Here is a 15,694-nt window from a genome sequence, read left to right as displayed (position 1 = left end):
GCATGATAAAACAGTTGTTGCTGTTTGTCCCTAAATTTGGGTTGCTCTGCTCCATAGCAAGTAGTTACCACACATCGCTGCTTTGTTTTCTATCTGGTCTCCTAAATCACGTCCCACAGAGCTAACCACAGAATAGGTATAGGGTGGTATAGCAGAGAAAAAAAGAAAAACTCACATATTTATCAGCAGTTGGTCAGAAGACCAAAAATCTCTATAGCTATTTTTGGTAGGAAGAGAATTAAGATAGTAAATTAAGAGCCTACAAACGTGTGGAAGAACTGGAGGGGGGAAAAGGTCAAGAAAGTGGCTGCTGATTTTTAGAAACTCAGAAAGGGCAGAAAAGCAGGGAAGTTGACACCCGTGGACTTCACTGCTTACAGCACAAAAACAGATGTTCTGCAGAGTTCACCAGGAAGCCACTGCAAACTTCATATCTACTGTCTGCCCATGTGTCTGCCAGGAGCTGCTGTCAGAAGATAATGGTTTATCTTTCCCTCTCACCTTCCAAATCGTGGGTGAATGCCAGTTACTGGCCAAATCAATTCTATAAACTAGATCCTACATATGGTGAAGGGGCTAAATGGGCAGGAACAGTGCTCAGATAAAACACTAAATGGCCCTGTCTGCCCCTTTGGATACTCAGCATGCATATATAACCTTATACATGTTTTTAAATTCAGAAAAACAATGTAAACAATTGATGTTTAAGTAGTTTTCCTCTTGGTCCTAGTTTTGTGCACATTTTTATGTGGTTCAGATTAACTGTATTTTTCTCACTTTCTTTCCTGGTTATAGTTTTTCACTTTGACGAAAAAATAAAAAGGAGTCATTTTCTTTACACCATTTTCATTCCAAGACTTTTATATTCTTGTTATGAGAGAATCAAAAATCAGTAAGAAGCTCCAAGAATATATCTCATTGGATTGGACCTATCTCAAGCCTGCAAGGTATTTTCAGCCATTTCAATATTCCTTTTTACCAATCAAGCTGCTTAGCTACTTCTGGGCGATTTGGTTTATAGTGAGCCAGTGAGTTCCAAATATGAGCCAATGCCTCCTTTCTTAGCCGTAAAGCAAAAGTAGAGTTGTGTGGGACATCATAATAGTGAATGAGGCATTCCATATATCCATATAGCTACATCTTTGCTAACACATTATGTTTTGACTTTTTAATAATGGCTACTTGAACAGGTGTTGGGTGATGTCTCATTGCGGTTTTAATTTGCATTTCCCTGATAATTACTGATATTGAGCATCTTTTTTTTTTTTAATATATTTTATTGGTATTTTACAGAGAGGAAAGGAGAGGGATAGAAAGCTAGAAACATCGATGAGAGAGAAACATCGATCAGCTGCCTCCTGCACACCTCCCACTGGGGATGTGCCCGCAACCAAGGTACATGCCCTTGACCGGAATCGAACCCGGGACCCTTCAGTCCGCAGGCCGACGCTCTATCCACTGAGCCAAACCGGTTTCGGCTATATTGAGCATCTTTTTTTTGTTGGCTATTTGTATGCCTCCTTTTGAAAAATATATATTTACGTCCTTTGCCTGCTTTGTACTTTGGGTCGTTCTGTTGTAATTGAGTTTTTTGAGTTACCTTTGTATTTTGGCTATTAACTCCTCAGATGTATGGTCCACTAATATTTTCCCCATCCTGGAGGTTGTCCTTTCACTCTGTTGATAGTTTCCTTTGCTGTGCTGATTTTATTTTCCCATACGATGCAATCCTTTCAGTCAACATTTGCTTTTGTTGCCTGTGCTTTGGGGATCATATCTAAAAGAAATCATTGCCCAGACAAATATTAAGAAACTTATTTCCTATGTTTTATTCTAATGGTTTCATGGTTTCAGGTTTTACATTTACGTCTTTAATCTATTTTGAGTTCATTTTGTATATGGAGTGAGATAATTGTCCAATTTCTTTCTTCCACATGTAGAAAACCAGTTTTCCCAACACCATTCATTTCCTTTCCCCATGGTTTGTTCTTGGCATCTTTGTTGAAAATCAATTGACCATAAGGTGCGGATGATTTCTGGACTTCCTACTCAGTTCCATTGGTTTAATGGTCTGATTGAATGCCTTTCATTACTAGAGCTTTGAATATATTTTGAAGTCAGGTAGTATGATGAATCCAACTTTGTTCTTTTTGGTCAAGATTGCTTTGGCTATTCGCGGTCTTTTGTGGTAGCATATGAATGTTAGGATTTTTTTTTCTGACTCTGAAAACTACTATTGGAATTTTGATAGAAATTCTATTGTATCTGTAGATCACTTTGTGGAAGATGGACAACTTAACAATACAATTTTTCTAATCCATATACACTGGATTTTACCATCTATTCATGTCTTTTTCAATTTGTTTCATCAGTGTTTTATAGTTTTCTGTAAAACCTCCTTGGTTAAATTTATTCCTAAGTATTTTTGGTGTTATTATAAATGAGATTGTGTTCTAAATTTATTTTTTTATTTTTTATAGTTTGTTGTTAGTGTATAGAAATACACTAATGTGTTATTTTTCTATTCTACAACTTGACTGAAGTTGTTTATTAGTTCTAACATTTTTTTAAATCAGTCTTTAAGGTTTTCTATATATAAAATCATGTTCCCAGCAAATGGAGATAATTTTACTTCTTTCTAATGTGGGTGCCTTATTTTTCTTGCCTAATCGTTCTAACTAGGACTTTCAGTAGTATACTGAATTGAAGTGATGAGAATGGCCTCCTTGTTTTGTTCCTAATGTTAGAAGAAAAGTTTTTAGTTTTTTGCAATTGAATATTATATTAGCTATAGGGTTATCATATATGGCCTTTATTATGTTGAATTATATTCTTTTTCTACCTAATTTGTTGAGAGTTTTAATTCAAAAGCTCGTTTCTAAACATAGCTTTCAAATCTGTTTTATTTGATTTATCATTCCCCATTTCTCTCTTAATAGAATGACTTCTATCTTGAGGCTATCAGGCTAAAATGCATTTTAATCTGTTCTTTGCCCCAAGGCTTGATCTTCATGAAATTTAATTGCTCAAGATATTTCTCAAATGTGTCTTCTAGAAGCAATTGGTTTTTGTAGTCCTTCAATATTTTATATTTCTGGATTCTTTATATTTTTTCATTTCTGTTGGCAAACTGGCAAATTATCATCTCTAATAATTTATGCATATACTGACACTTAAGTTCTCAACCACTTGCCCTAGAGCTGCTGGCATAGGAGGTATATTGTCTGTCTTCCAACTTATTACATGAAACAAATGGTTGGCACCACAGAATGTGGGTCAGGTTTCAACTTCTGCCATGAGTTTCATGCCATTTGCCTTCTAACCAGTAAATTAAAGATACTTTTTCAAGTTCTTGTTATAGCAGCACTTTGCTTCTAATATCCAGTATTCTATTAGGGAAAATAACTCCAACTGGTAAAATAACAAATGTCAAAACTTCAGTGACTTGCCCTGACCAGTTGCTCCATGGTTAGATCTTTGGCATGAGGACCCAAGGCTTGGGGTATTGATTCCCAGTCAAGGGCACATACCTCAAATGCAGGTTCCCCAGCCCTGATAGGGGTGCATGCAGGGGGCAACCAATCTATGTATCTCTCTCACATCTATGTTTCTCTCTCTCTCCCTCCTCCTCTTTCCCTTCTAGTCTCTCCAGAAATCAATGGGAAAAATATCCTCTGGTGAGGATTAAAAACAAAACTTACAAAAAAACAAAACAAAAACAAAAAACCTCCAGTGACTTAGCACTGTAAGGTTTTTTAAATGTAATCATTCAATGTCCAATGAGGTGGGAGCAGGGCTCTGTTTCATGGCATTGTTTGAGACTCAAGCTCTCTCCATTTCATCATGGATTCTGGGTTCACCACAGGAGAGAAAGAGAATGGAATCGTGTATGGAATATAGTTATGGACCAGGCATGTGTCACTTCTGCTCCATTCCACTGGCCAAAATGCTTTCCATGACACCTGCTGCCATGTGCTATGGAAAGGCTGGCAAGTGCCGTCTATCTATGAGCCCAGGAGGAAAAGAAACAGGTGCAGGGACCAGTCCGACAACAGGTCCCATCTCAACTCACCTACTTAGTAGCTCTGCAGCTCTCTGAGGAAGTTTCTTCATATGTAAAAGGGTATTTATATCACAAAATTGCTTTCTTATGGAAAACGCTAAACATCGCCAAACTATTGAAATAAAAAGAAGATTGTTTTTAGAATTGTAAGATGTGGTAGAGATCATTTTTCCTTTTATTCCTAGAAATTAAGAATGGGTATGTGATTCATACTAGCCAATGGCATATAAGAAACAAAGTCTGTCAGTTCTGAACTGAGATGGTGAAAATCTCCCTGCTCCCCAATCTCTCGGCTCCTTTGACTTTAGAATGTAATTATTGTGTCAGTAAAAGATGGTTGCATGTCTGTCACCTCAGGCTCCTAAATCACTTTACAAATTCATATGAGGAACAGAGCACTGTGCCAACCCTCAGGGCACATGTAGCCATGAATGAGCAACAGACATTTGCTGGGTTCAATAACTGAGAGTTAAGGGTTAATTAGTTTCTAAAACCTGGTAGTTCTCATCCAGAGTTGCTATCCAGGGGACATGTAGCAATGCCTTGAAACATCTTTGGTTACCACAACTGAGGGAGGTGTTCATGGGTAGTAGGTAGGGACCAGGGGTGACACTAAATACCCTACAGTGCACAGGACCACCTCCCACAACAACAAAAAAAAATGTATCTGGCCCCAATGTCAATGGTGCTAAGGTTGAGAAACCATGCTAGTCTATGCTAGTCTATCATGACAAATAAACATTAGCTTAAAAGTGTTTCCTGCAGTCCTTCTGGGGAAGCTACTGAAGAATGTGCTGCCACAAAAGAGAGGTAAATCAGAAATGGGATTCAGGAACTAAAGGAAGGAACCCCGAAGAGAGGGAGTAGGTGAAGTTGATGGCGTGACCCCATAGGCAGCAGTTCTACAAAGCTACTGGATGAGAGTGGAAAAGACTAAATCATTGCAGGAATAGTCCCTCTAGGGCAGGGGTTCTCAATCTTTCTAATGCCATGACCCTTTAATACAGTTCCTCATGTTGTGGTGACCCCCAACCATAAAATTATTTTTGTTGCTACTTCATAACTGTAATTTTGCTACTGTTAATGAATCGTAATGTAAATATCTGTGTTTTCCGATGGTCTTAGGCTCTACAGCAGTGGTTCTCAACCTGTGGGTCACGACAGGGTCGCCTAAGACCATCGGAAAACACAGATATTTACATTATGATTCATTAACAGTAGCAAAAGTGTTTACATGAGAATGTGTATGTGTATAGGAGGAAGGAGGAGGGAGTTAAAAAGTTAAATTTTCATCTTCTCCTATAAGAAGTCAATGGATAATATTTAAAATGGAAAAGTCAAGAAATAGCAATGTAAGCATGTTACTTAGATTTATGAGGGTAAATACCAAAAACAATAAAAAATAAGTTAAAATCAATTACTTTTTTAGAGATGGAAATTGGTAGGAGGGAGTCATTGGGTGAGGACACTTATTTTTCATTATAAACTTAACAGTACCACTTAACTTTTTAAACTATGACCATATGTTACTTTTGGCAAAGACAAATGGCTTTTACAAAAGTGAGGGCAAAATAAATCAACATTCAGACATTAAAATCTTTTGTTATGTATTGATTTCTATGTCCAGGTTAGTCATGATTATTATAGCTAATGCCAAAGTTGTTGTTAATATTTAATGACAAGCCTCAACATGCATGTGGTCCCAAGCAGGACTACGTACCACCTATATTACCCAATTACTTATCAAGAAAGGAGATGGAGTTTCTGTCAATCATTCAACAAACCCTTATTCAGTGACTATCTGTGGTAGTCATGGACCCTGCCCTCGGCATCCATGTAGTATGGTAGGGATGTATGACCTTGACCACAAAGTCTGACTTTGATTTAGAACACTTCCTGACCAGGGGTTTCTCAGTTGGTCCTATTTCTTAAATTCCCTTTTATTGGGAGCATGTTATAATTTATATGGGCAAACCATAAACAGATTCCTCTCCTACCACCCCACACCTCCTGCCAACCCTCCACCTTTTCAAAATCAGAATTAATGGCATTTTTTACTTATACTCCTATTTAGTATTCTTCCTTATAGTATAGTCAGCTCTGTTGGTGTTTTTCACTCTCCCCTTTAAGTTTGTAAATATAATTCATATTTTTAAGCACTGAACACGTTAATAAATGTGACTGAATTACAGAACATATTCACAATGATTTGAATCAACATTCCCAACACAAACTCCTGCTATTTGAAGGATGACAAAATGGAGTTAAAAAAAAATGCAATCGGCACACTCCTAAGCAAAAGATCACCCAATTTTCTATCCCACTGTTCTTCAATGCAGCATCTGACAGATTTACTTCTGGAATGTTCTAAATAGACCCACCGCATAGAACCTACACTACTCTGACTTTATCTCAATTCCAACAAGCCAAATGGTGCAGGCCTCAGGGCCTCTGAGCCTTCAGCCTTGAAAGGGCAATGCCAGGTGTACCTCTTCCACCTGGACAACACTTAGCCAGGCTAACACCTGTCAGTTGGAAAACCTAAATATATCCTTCTTATAGGTCTCAGCATTTAATTATACCAACTATCAGTCTTTCTCACAATACTTTTTTATACTCATCTACTAGGCAATAAGAAATACGGGGTGGGCAAAAGTAAGTTTATAGTTTTGAGTACGCAAAACACAGTTTGTTCTTGTATTATCATTTATTTATTTAACTAGAGGCCCAGTGCACAAAATTCATGCATGGGGGGGGTCCCCTCAGCCCAGCCTGCACCCTATCCAATCCGGGACCCCTCAGGGGATGTCTGACTGCCTGCAGTCAGACATCCCTCTCACAATCCTGGACCACTGGCTCCTAACTGCTCACCTGCCTGCCTGCCTGATTGCACCTAACTGCTCCCCCTGCTGGCCTAGTCACTCCCAACTGCCCCCTGCAACCGGCCTGGTCGCCCCTTACTGCACCCCCTGCCGGCATGGTTGCCCCCAACTGCCCCCCTGCTAACCTGGTTGCTCCTCACTGCCCCTTTCTGCTGGCCTGGTTGCCCCTCACTGCCCCCCCTGTGGGTCTGGTTGCCCCCAACTGCCCCTCCCTGCGGGCCTGATAGCCCTATGCAGCCTGTGGCTCAGTCGTTTGGTTGCCCCTCACTAACCCCCCTGCCAGCCTGGTAGTCCCACACAGCCAGTTCGGTCATCCGTTCGGTTGTTTCAGATGCGATGGTCGCTTAGCCTTTTATATATATAGATCATTTTATTACGTATTATGAGCAACTGTAAACCTACTTTTGCCACATATATTTGTATGTCTGTTCCATGACTGTTGAACATAAGCTCTCTGAGGATGAGAACTGCTCTGTTTTCTTCCCACTCTACATGCAACACCTAGTTCAGGTCTGGGCACATATTACAGTTTTAAAGAAAAAAAAAATTCTTTCAAATAAAGAAATTGCAGTCAGTTTCAAAAGGCAGTGGTTTGTGGGCTAAACTTGCAAATGAGTTAATGTTATAATTTTTCTAGAATAATATGAAAAGTAAATAATATTTGCACATGATTAAAAAGTGCTAGAACTTTGGTTTTCAATTCAGTTTGAATTATATGATTCCATTAAAACTGGAATTGAAGTTACTAAAACATAAACATTTCACCTGCCTACTATGAAATACCTCAAAAAGCATGTTGAAAAACATTTTTTCTTATTTCTTGAGTAACGAATGGTTAATAAAATGCAAAAGAGTACCAAGAACAGTGGCAAGTTTGTACTGTTTCTAAAATAAAGGCAATTTAAATCTAGTTTCATGTCTATAGATATCATCTTTAAAGTTAAATAATAGTTGTATTGACTATAAATATCTATATTCTGTGATAGCTTATGATGGCCCAACAAATAGGTGAAAACTGCAAAGCTCAGTCAACTATCACTTGGACAGATGCTTGTTTATTTCTGATAGTGCCCAAAGTTGAGATGTTTCAACACAGCCCGATACTTGACAGTCAAAGGAAAACAAGGTCAAGCTTTTACTCAGCCCCAGTGCCCACACACAGTCACAGCTTCTTAAACTTTAACACACTCATTCAGCTGCTTTGGTGTCACCAAAGACACAGATTTTTTTTTAACAAGTACACTATACACAATTGTCTACTTTATCACCCTTCTATTTTAAGACAGGTTTTTAAAAATGACACCTTGATTGACTTCAATACTTTATACAGAAGAGGGCCATCTTTTCCCAGTGGAATCGAGCACAGATTAAGTATCTGACAAGAAATTGTGGTCTGATTACCACATTTGCCTATGTGCTGAGCACCTATTATTATATAATCTCTTTGGGCTGAAGGGCATGGAGAAACCAGCCAGAGTAGTTGCAACTCAGGTGCAGACACACAAACCTATCTCGTGTGGAAACAGTCATGTTTCTGTCAGGCCCAAAGGCCCTGGGGAGAATGTGAGAAACACCAACTCTTTCGTAAGCTGAAACTGTTAGAATTAGTCCTGTTTCATCACCTATTAAGTGGACACAATAATATTCATTATTAAAGACACATAAAAATGTTTAAGGATAGGTTTATCATTACTTCATACACTCATTATATTACTTTATTATTGCAGTAGATGTGTTTACTAAAGAAAATTTGTAAGACTTGTAAAAATATAAGTAATAAATTAAAATCACCATTAAATCTCACCAGTCAAAAGGTACCTGATGCAAAATTTCTTGTATTTAGGTATATTGATTGTGTGCTTACTATGTTCCAAGTATTGTTCTAATACTTAAGACATCCTCATATAGGCCACATTCTATTAGAGGCAGTAAGCAGAGGATGAGAAGACAAGCAATGAAAATTAACATAATACATAAGCATATTAAGTGATCTTATTAAATGATGAGGTGCTATAACCTATTGATATGGAGCCAAAGAGCAAAGGAAAAGAACTTTGTGATATTGGTGTCCAGTTTGGTAGGAATATTTCACAGAAAATCCTTCAAATCTAAACCAAAGAAGAAAATAGAATTTACATTTATAGGGAGGCCCATTCCAAACTTGTGTGCACCTAGGGTGAGAGTCTCATGGAGAGGTCATATGCTATATGTCTCAGTTTAAAATGCATAAATCAGCCTGGCTGTGGTTGCTCAGTGGTTGAGCGTCAACCTATGAACCAGGAGATCACAGTTTGTTTGATTCCTGGTTGGGGCATATGCAGCTGATCAATGATTCTTTCTCATCATTCATGTTTCTATCTCTCTTTCCTTACTCCTTTCTCTCTGAAATAAATAAAAGTATATATCTTTTTTTAAAAAAAATCAAGGTTTTCCGCACCAACAACCAGTTTTTCAATTCTGTGATACCAACTGCGTACCCAATAGTTTGAATCTATTCTGACACTAGCTACCTGAAGTTAGTGTCAGACTCCACAGGTTTAAGGGTTCAGTCCCATAAGACTGCCCCCACTTCAGATACAGGCTGCAAATGGTGTGCATAAGCTGCCAACATGCCTGCCCAGCTGACTATAAATTCACAAGTTCCCTCATCAAATTTAATAATTCACTAGTATGACTCACAGAATTCAAGAAATAACTTTTCTTACTTTTGCCTTTTAATTATAAAGGATACAACTTAGGAACCATCAAATGAAAGAGATGCCTAGGAGAAGGTATGGAGAGCAGGGCACAGAGCATCCATGCTATTCTAGCACCTCCATGGGTTCATCAACTTGAAAGCCCTCTGAACATGGGTTTTTATGGAGGTTTCGGTGGTAGGCATGATTGCTTGAGTCATTGGCCACTGGTGATTGAACCTAGTCTCCATCCCTTCTCCCTGGGGAAGTGGAGAAGGGAGGTAGGAAGTATTTGGGGAGAGGGAGCTAAAACTCCCAATCCTCTCATCATGGTTGCTCTATCTGGCAACCGGTCCCAACTCTGAAGCTCTCTAGGGGTCCCCAACCACCAGTCATCTCATTAGCATAAGAAGATACTCATCCTTCAAATATTCCAAGGTTTTAGGAGCTATGTGCCAGGAACTGGAAAATAAAAAGCCAAGTGTTTATTTTTTTATTATACCTCAGGGAGAAGCACATTATCAGTCCTGAGACAACAAGCCAATTCTAATCTCCCTCAAATACAGAAAAGCCAGTGACATATGGTGACCACCCAGCCACATAAGACTATGACCCTTTTCTCCAGATCCCTTATCTCCCTAAATGTACCTTAAAGGGTCAGGGTCTCAGCTACTGACAAGGCAAGAATCTAACCAAAGACAGTGGAAGAAGCCAACTGCGTTCCTCTGTTCCTGTGAGGCTTCTAAATCTGATGCAGTGTTAAGCTGGGAGGAGGGGAGTAGCTCTAAGTGTCTTCATATCAGGGTTTTGATGATGATGCTGATGAATAGACATTTTAATTACTGAAATGAACAGTTCTTAAAAGTAAATAAGATGAAAAAGCTATGGAATGAATCTAAGTTTTCATTCAGGGGTATGGAAAAAACTAATCCCATAGAGCAAATATGGACAATGGAAGAAAAAAATAAAATTACTTTGTTGAGTTTATATTACCATTAAGTAGTTGACTTTTGTTTCCGTACTGTAATTCACTGAGCCATGTGGAGACCTAATACTTATTTGTGCTATTTATTTTTCAGTACCTGATCTATTAAGAAACTACTATATGTTTTTCTTTAAAAAGCGAACATTTAAGGAGTACTATTAGAACACTGTATTGTTTTAAAGTATTTTAATAGCACCAACAAAATTCTGTCTGAGATGAATATGATCCTGAGAACTTTCTATAAGTAATTATCTTTGATTACATACTTTATTTGCATAAAGAATATCCTTGGCTCTGAGCACCATCTAATGCTTCCTTTCAGTGACATAGCCATTAGGAAATTGATTGATAGTTCACAGCTTTGGGCCATAGCCTACTTCTCTGAGTGATTAGAGAGTTGAGCAGCTTCCAAGAGTTAAAGTTAGGAAAAATCCAACTCTTAGTGTCATTCAGGGTTGTCTCCTGTTATGTAGTTGATTGATCTTTCCATCTTCCCATTTGCAAAAGAAGCTTTTCAAAAAAGGGAAATGGTAGCAGTTAGAACAGGATTTTTGCAAAGGAGTTCCTTTTGTACCTCCTGTGTTCAGTTCTTGGGGAATATTGTAACTCATGGGTGATCATCATTCCTCTTCACTGTTTGCAGCTACTTAGTCATTTTTCTTTTGATGAGTCACTCTTCAAAAATGGCATCTCTCCATGATTGACTGGGACTGTTGGCAAATAGGTCACCTTGCTTTCAAGTACCTTTTAAAAGTATTTCAGGAATTTGGGCTTTGTAGAAAATTGTAATTCATTCTATTAAGTATATCTTTTTCTTTTCAGAGAGCTCATCAATTGGTGACTCTGTAGGTTCTTGGACAGATTCCCTCAACCTTTCCATGAAGGGACAGTCTGTGCCTTAGAGTTGACCTCTGAGACCCAGCTTCTTCTGTTATTCTTTTTTTCCACATACTAGTCCTTCACTGTCTCCTGGTTTCCTAACTGAGACAACCTCTATTTCCCCAAATTTGATTGGAATTTTCAGGATATGAGTATCCCTAATCATAATAAAATAGTCTTTCTCATATCCCTATATACTTTTTTCTTCTTGTCTCCTGTGCCTAAGAGAAGATTCTTATAATCATCTCCATTCCTTCTTACTCTCTGCCTATTCCTAATGTGTTTACAAATCTTCAAACTGCATAATAAATGTCTTGCACTAATTAAGCACAGCAGGGGAAGAAAGTTTTCTGGGTGCTGAGGTCTCAGCAAGACAGACAAAAATATGTGTCATGCTTTAGAACTTAGCATGGTTAGTTAGGTCTTAAGTAGAATATGGGCATCTACAAGTGAACAGAACTGTAAAATATATACTATAGGCATTTCATCTGTTTTGTTCTTCAATGTATCCCCAGAATTTATTATAGTGCTTGGTACATAATATTTATCCAGAACCTATCTGTTGAATGAATGACTGCATGGGTGAAAGAAGGAAGATGGAAAGGCAAAAAGTAGTTAAAAAGGAAATAAATGTATATTTGGGTCTAAAGAAAAAGTGAAATATGTGAGTTGATGCCTGGGAGAGGTCAGGATAAGAAGGCAGCATAGAGCATGGGACTGGAACCATATATTTGTACCTAGCCCGGCACCATGGATAGATATCTAAGAGGGATGGAGAGAAGAGCTTCAGGTAGGGATGAAGAACTGTTCTCTTGGGGAACTTTGCTAGATATGAGGATAGTTTGTGAAAGATCAGAGATGTTTTGTTTGACCTTTAATACCAAGATGGCAAAGTAGAGCAAACCTCCACAGAGACATGGCATGTCTTCAGCACTGACTTTCCTCGGAGACACAGCCCAATATTACCACTTTGAAGGTCTGTGACTTTGGGGAGAATTGAAAATCATGCCCTTGACTTGGGCATCAGTTGAATCATGGTGGAGCCACTAAAAAAGAAAAATTAATGATGACTAGGAACTGGAATCCTTGTATTTTGTGAAAGATAATTAGTCATTAAAATGTTCTTTATTGAAACTCATTCTATGAAGTGAAATTCATTCTATGAATGAATATGGCATTATTATTATCATTAACAAATTAATTCATTCAGTAGCTGTTTTCTAATGGCTACTAAGGCCCAGGCTCTGTGCTAGTTGCTACAAATACAATGTGAGAAACACACAATCTCTGTCCTATGTATAAAATAGGGCCTATATAAAAGAAAAATAAAGGCCATTACAACAAGATAGGATATGCACAATGACATGCACCGGCTGCAGAGTATTGTAGTCCTTACAGGGGCACATGCTTGAGAGGCTTTTGGAGATGTAGATTATAAAAAGTTTGAAAATAAGACTCAGAAGAAATCAAATGAAGACCAAACCTCTTTTCACTGAGCCTATTTCTGAAGTTTTCTTATTTAAATATAAAAGGATTGCACAGGCAAGAGTAATTTTTAAATGTGCTATGTTGACCTAGACATTTATAAGGCACCTCTTCTTCTTTATTAAAATCCTCTTCAAATTAAGTCCCCAAGTGGAAGCTCACCTATGGCAGTAAATTGAATATAGCATTGACCTTCCTTCTCCCCAAAGTAGTTCATCTATTCTGTCATAAGCTGGAATGATAGGGGATGGATTTGTGAGGAAATATCAACTTCAATTAGCTTTGACCTGATGTAAATCTTTCCTTTTTTCTTTTTTTATAACCTTGTAAGTATACTCTGCAGAGCTTCCTATCAAGGTCAAACTATTCAACACTTTTGAGCCAAACATGGCAATGATTAAAACAGAATCTCACCGCAGGCAGCACTGCAGTCGGAGTGAAACCCTTGCAAACTTGTCGGTTCAGGAGAGCTCTTTCATTTTCCTTGTTGAGCACATAACATCTGTCAAACAGGATGAGTTAAATATTTCTACAAGTCACTCACCAAATAATGAGATTGTTGAGGCATCCAGGCAATGCACAAAAGGAGCATAGGGGCATGTTTCCTTTTCAATAATGGATTCATTCAGTCATGAATACCCAGATCAGTAGCAGAGAAAACAGAGAACACTCCAGTGCAGAGAAAATAATGAAAAGATGTCTAATACTGTAAGTGTTTAGAGAAATATCTATGGATGGGGTCTCACATAATGTGCACATAAGGTCATTATTTCAGGTTAGCCAATTACCAGAGAATAACTACACCTACTGAAATATGAGTAATGTAGATACTCTGTGAGATTCATAAAGGAACTACACCAAACCATTTATTTTCTTGTTTAATAACCCAAAGAGCACTACTGATTTACTGAGGGCTATAGCTAATTAAGATTCAGAAACAACAGACTCAAGATCAAAGAAACAATACGAATTCACCTAAGTCAAGGTTGTCCATTTTCTCATTTCAATAATGCTTTAAAATAAACAAAGACCCAGCTGTCTAGAGTCATCGAAGTGTTCAACAACTATCTAATAGAAATACTGCCTCTTATACAAGATATTGACACTAAATAAAATATTTAAGGAAAACTTAAAACCTGTTCTTATTTATCAACAAGCATCTCCAGACATCCTCATTCATTCATGTCCAATACAATATGTACTGATTTCTTACTATGTAAGTTGTATTCTCCTAGACACTGTGGGTCTACAAATATTTTTAAAGTATGACATGAGCCTTTGCTGGTTTGACTCAGTAGATAGAGCATTGGCCTGTGGACTGAAGAGTCTCAGGTTTAATTCTGGTCAAGGGCACGTACCTCCATTGCAGGCTCCTTCCCTGGTTGGGGTGAGTGCAGGAGGCAACCAATCAATGTGTTTCTCTTACATCGATATTTATCTCTGTGTTTCTCTTTCTCTTCCACTCTCTCTAAAAATAAATGGAAAAATATCCTTGGGTGAGGGTTAAAAAAAAATACATGATATTCCTAGTCCTCAAAGAGTTGACTATATTTCAGAGTGAAGAGATTAGATATAGTGACAAAAGTACCAAATAAATGTCATAAGGAGAGACAAAAGAAGCGAGGCTAGGAGGAATTAGATAAGGTTTCACAAAGGAAGTGATCGTTGAACTTGACTTTAGGAGGCACAGACTATGAAGGACATTATAGGAATAGAGGAACCGGAATAAAGACACCAAGTAGAAATTTGTGGGTGACTGACTCAGTTCACGGAGGGAAAAGGAGTAGCAGAATGGTCAAAAGTAAAAGCTCAGGAGACAATCTGGGTTTAAATCGCAGATTTGTCGCTATCTGTGCAACCTTGAATACCTTACCTCACCTCTCTGTATTTTGTTTCATGGGATAGTGGTAGCAAGTGGGGTATAGAGTTGTTCTGGGGATTGAGAGAGTTGACATATGGAAACCACTTTCAGCAGTGGTAGGTACTTGGTAAAGGCTGTGTAAGGGCTGGCTCATACTGTCCATCATTGGAAATGGAATAATTTCTATTAGTCTCTCCTGCCAATTTCCTAATTTCTTAGATTAGCTGGAGATCTAAGTTCAGAGAAAGTCAAAGCCTATTTATTATAAGCTGAGTGGTCTTAGATAAATGTGTTGAAAACCCATAAGAGGAACAAAGTAATTAGCAAGAGCAGAAGATACCACAGCTTTAAAGTGGATGATATCCAATGTGAAGCCTGTAGATCCAGAAAAAAATGTGGTTGATCCTAGTGAACCCAATCATTACTTTTGGCAAAATATCTACAAACACTGTGCTATAGTATATTGAAGCAGAGGCTGCAAAATGTAGGTGGCTAAGACTAGAAAACACTTCTTCTTCCCTCAGCCAACGGGGATACATACGTTCCAGTATTTTCTAGGCTATGTGAAGGGACACCTCAAGAGCCCAAAGCTGAGATGCAAATGTGATCAAATTCAACTCACCACTAGGTGATGGCTTCAGTGATCAGCACAGTCCCCGATTTCTATGACATAATTAAGTTGACAGTTTCTCCTGCCAGAGCCAGTTTTCAGGGAACATATTGTGTGTTACAGTTCTGATCCCTTTAGACATGGGAGCACATACCGAACACCATGCTGACCTCATGCTAGCAGAGAGGCTGCTCTGCACAGGCTCACTGAGGAGGCTTCAGCCTCATCGTGCACATCCAGGGTTCCCTTCCTCA

Source organism: Plecotus auritus (assembly GCF_963455305.1).
Source record: "Plecotus auritus genome assembly, chromosome: 1".
Lineage (NCBI taxonomy): Eukaryota > Metazoa > Chordata > Mammalia > Chiroptera > Vespertilionidae > Plecotus > Plecotus auritus.
The sequence above is the reverse complement of the archived record's forward strand: the minus strand, read 5'-3'. Positions refer to the sequence as shown.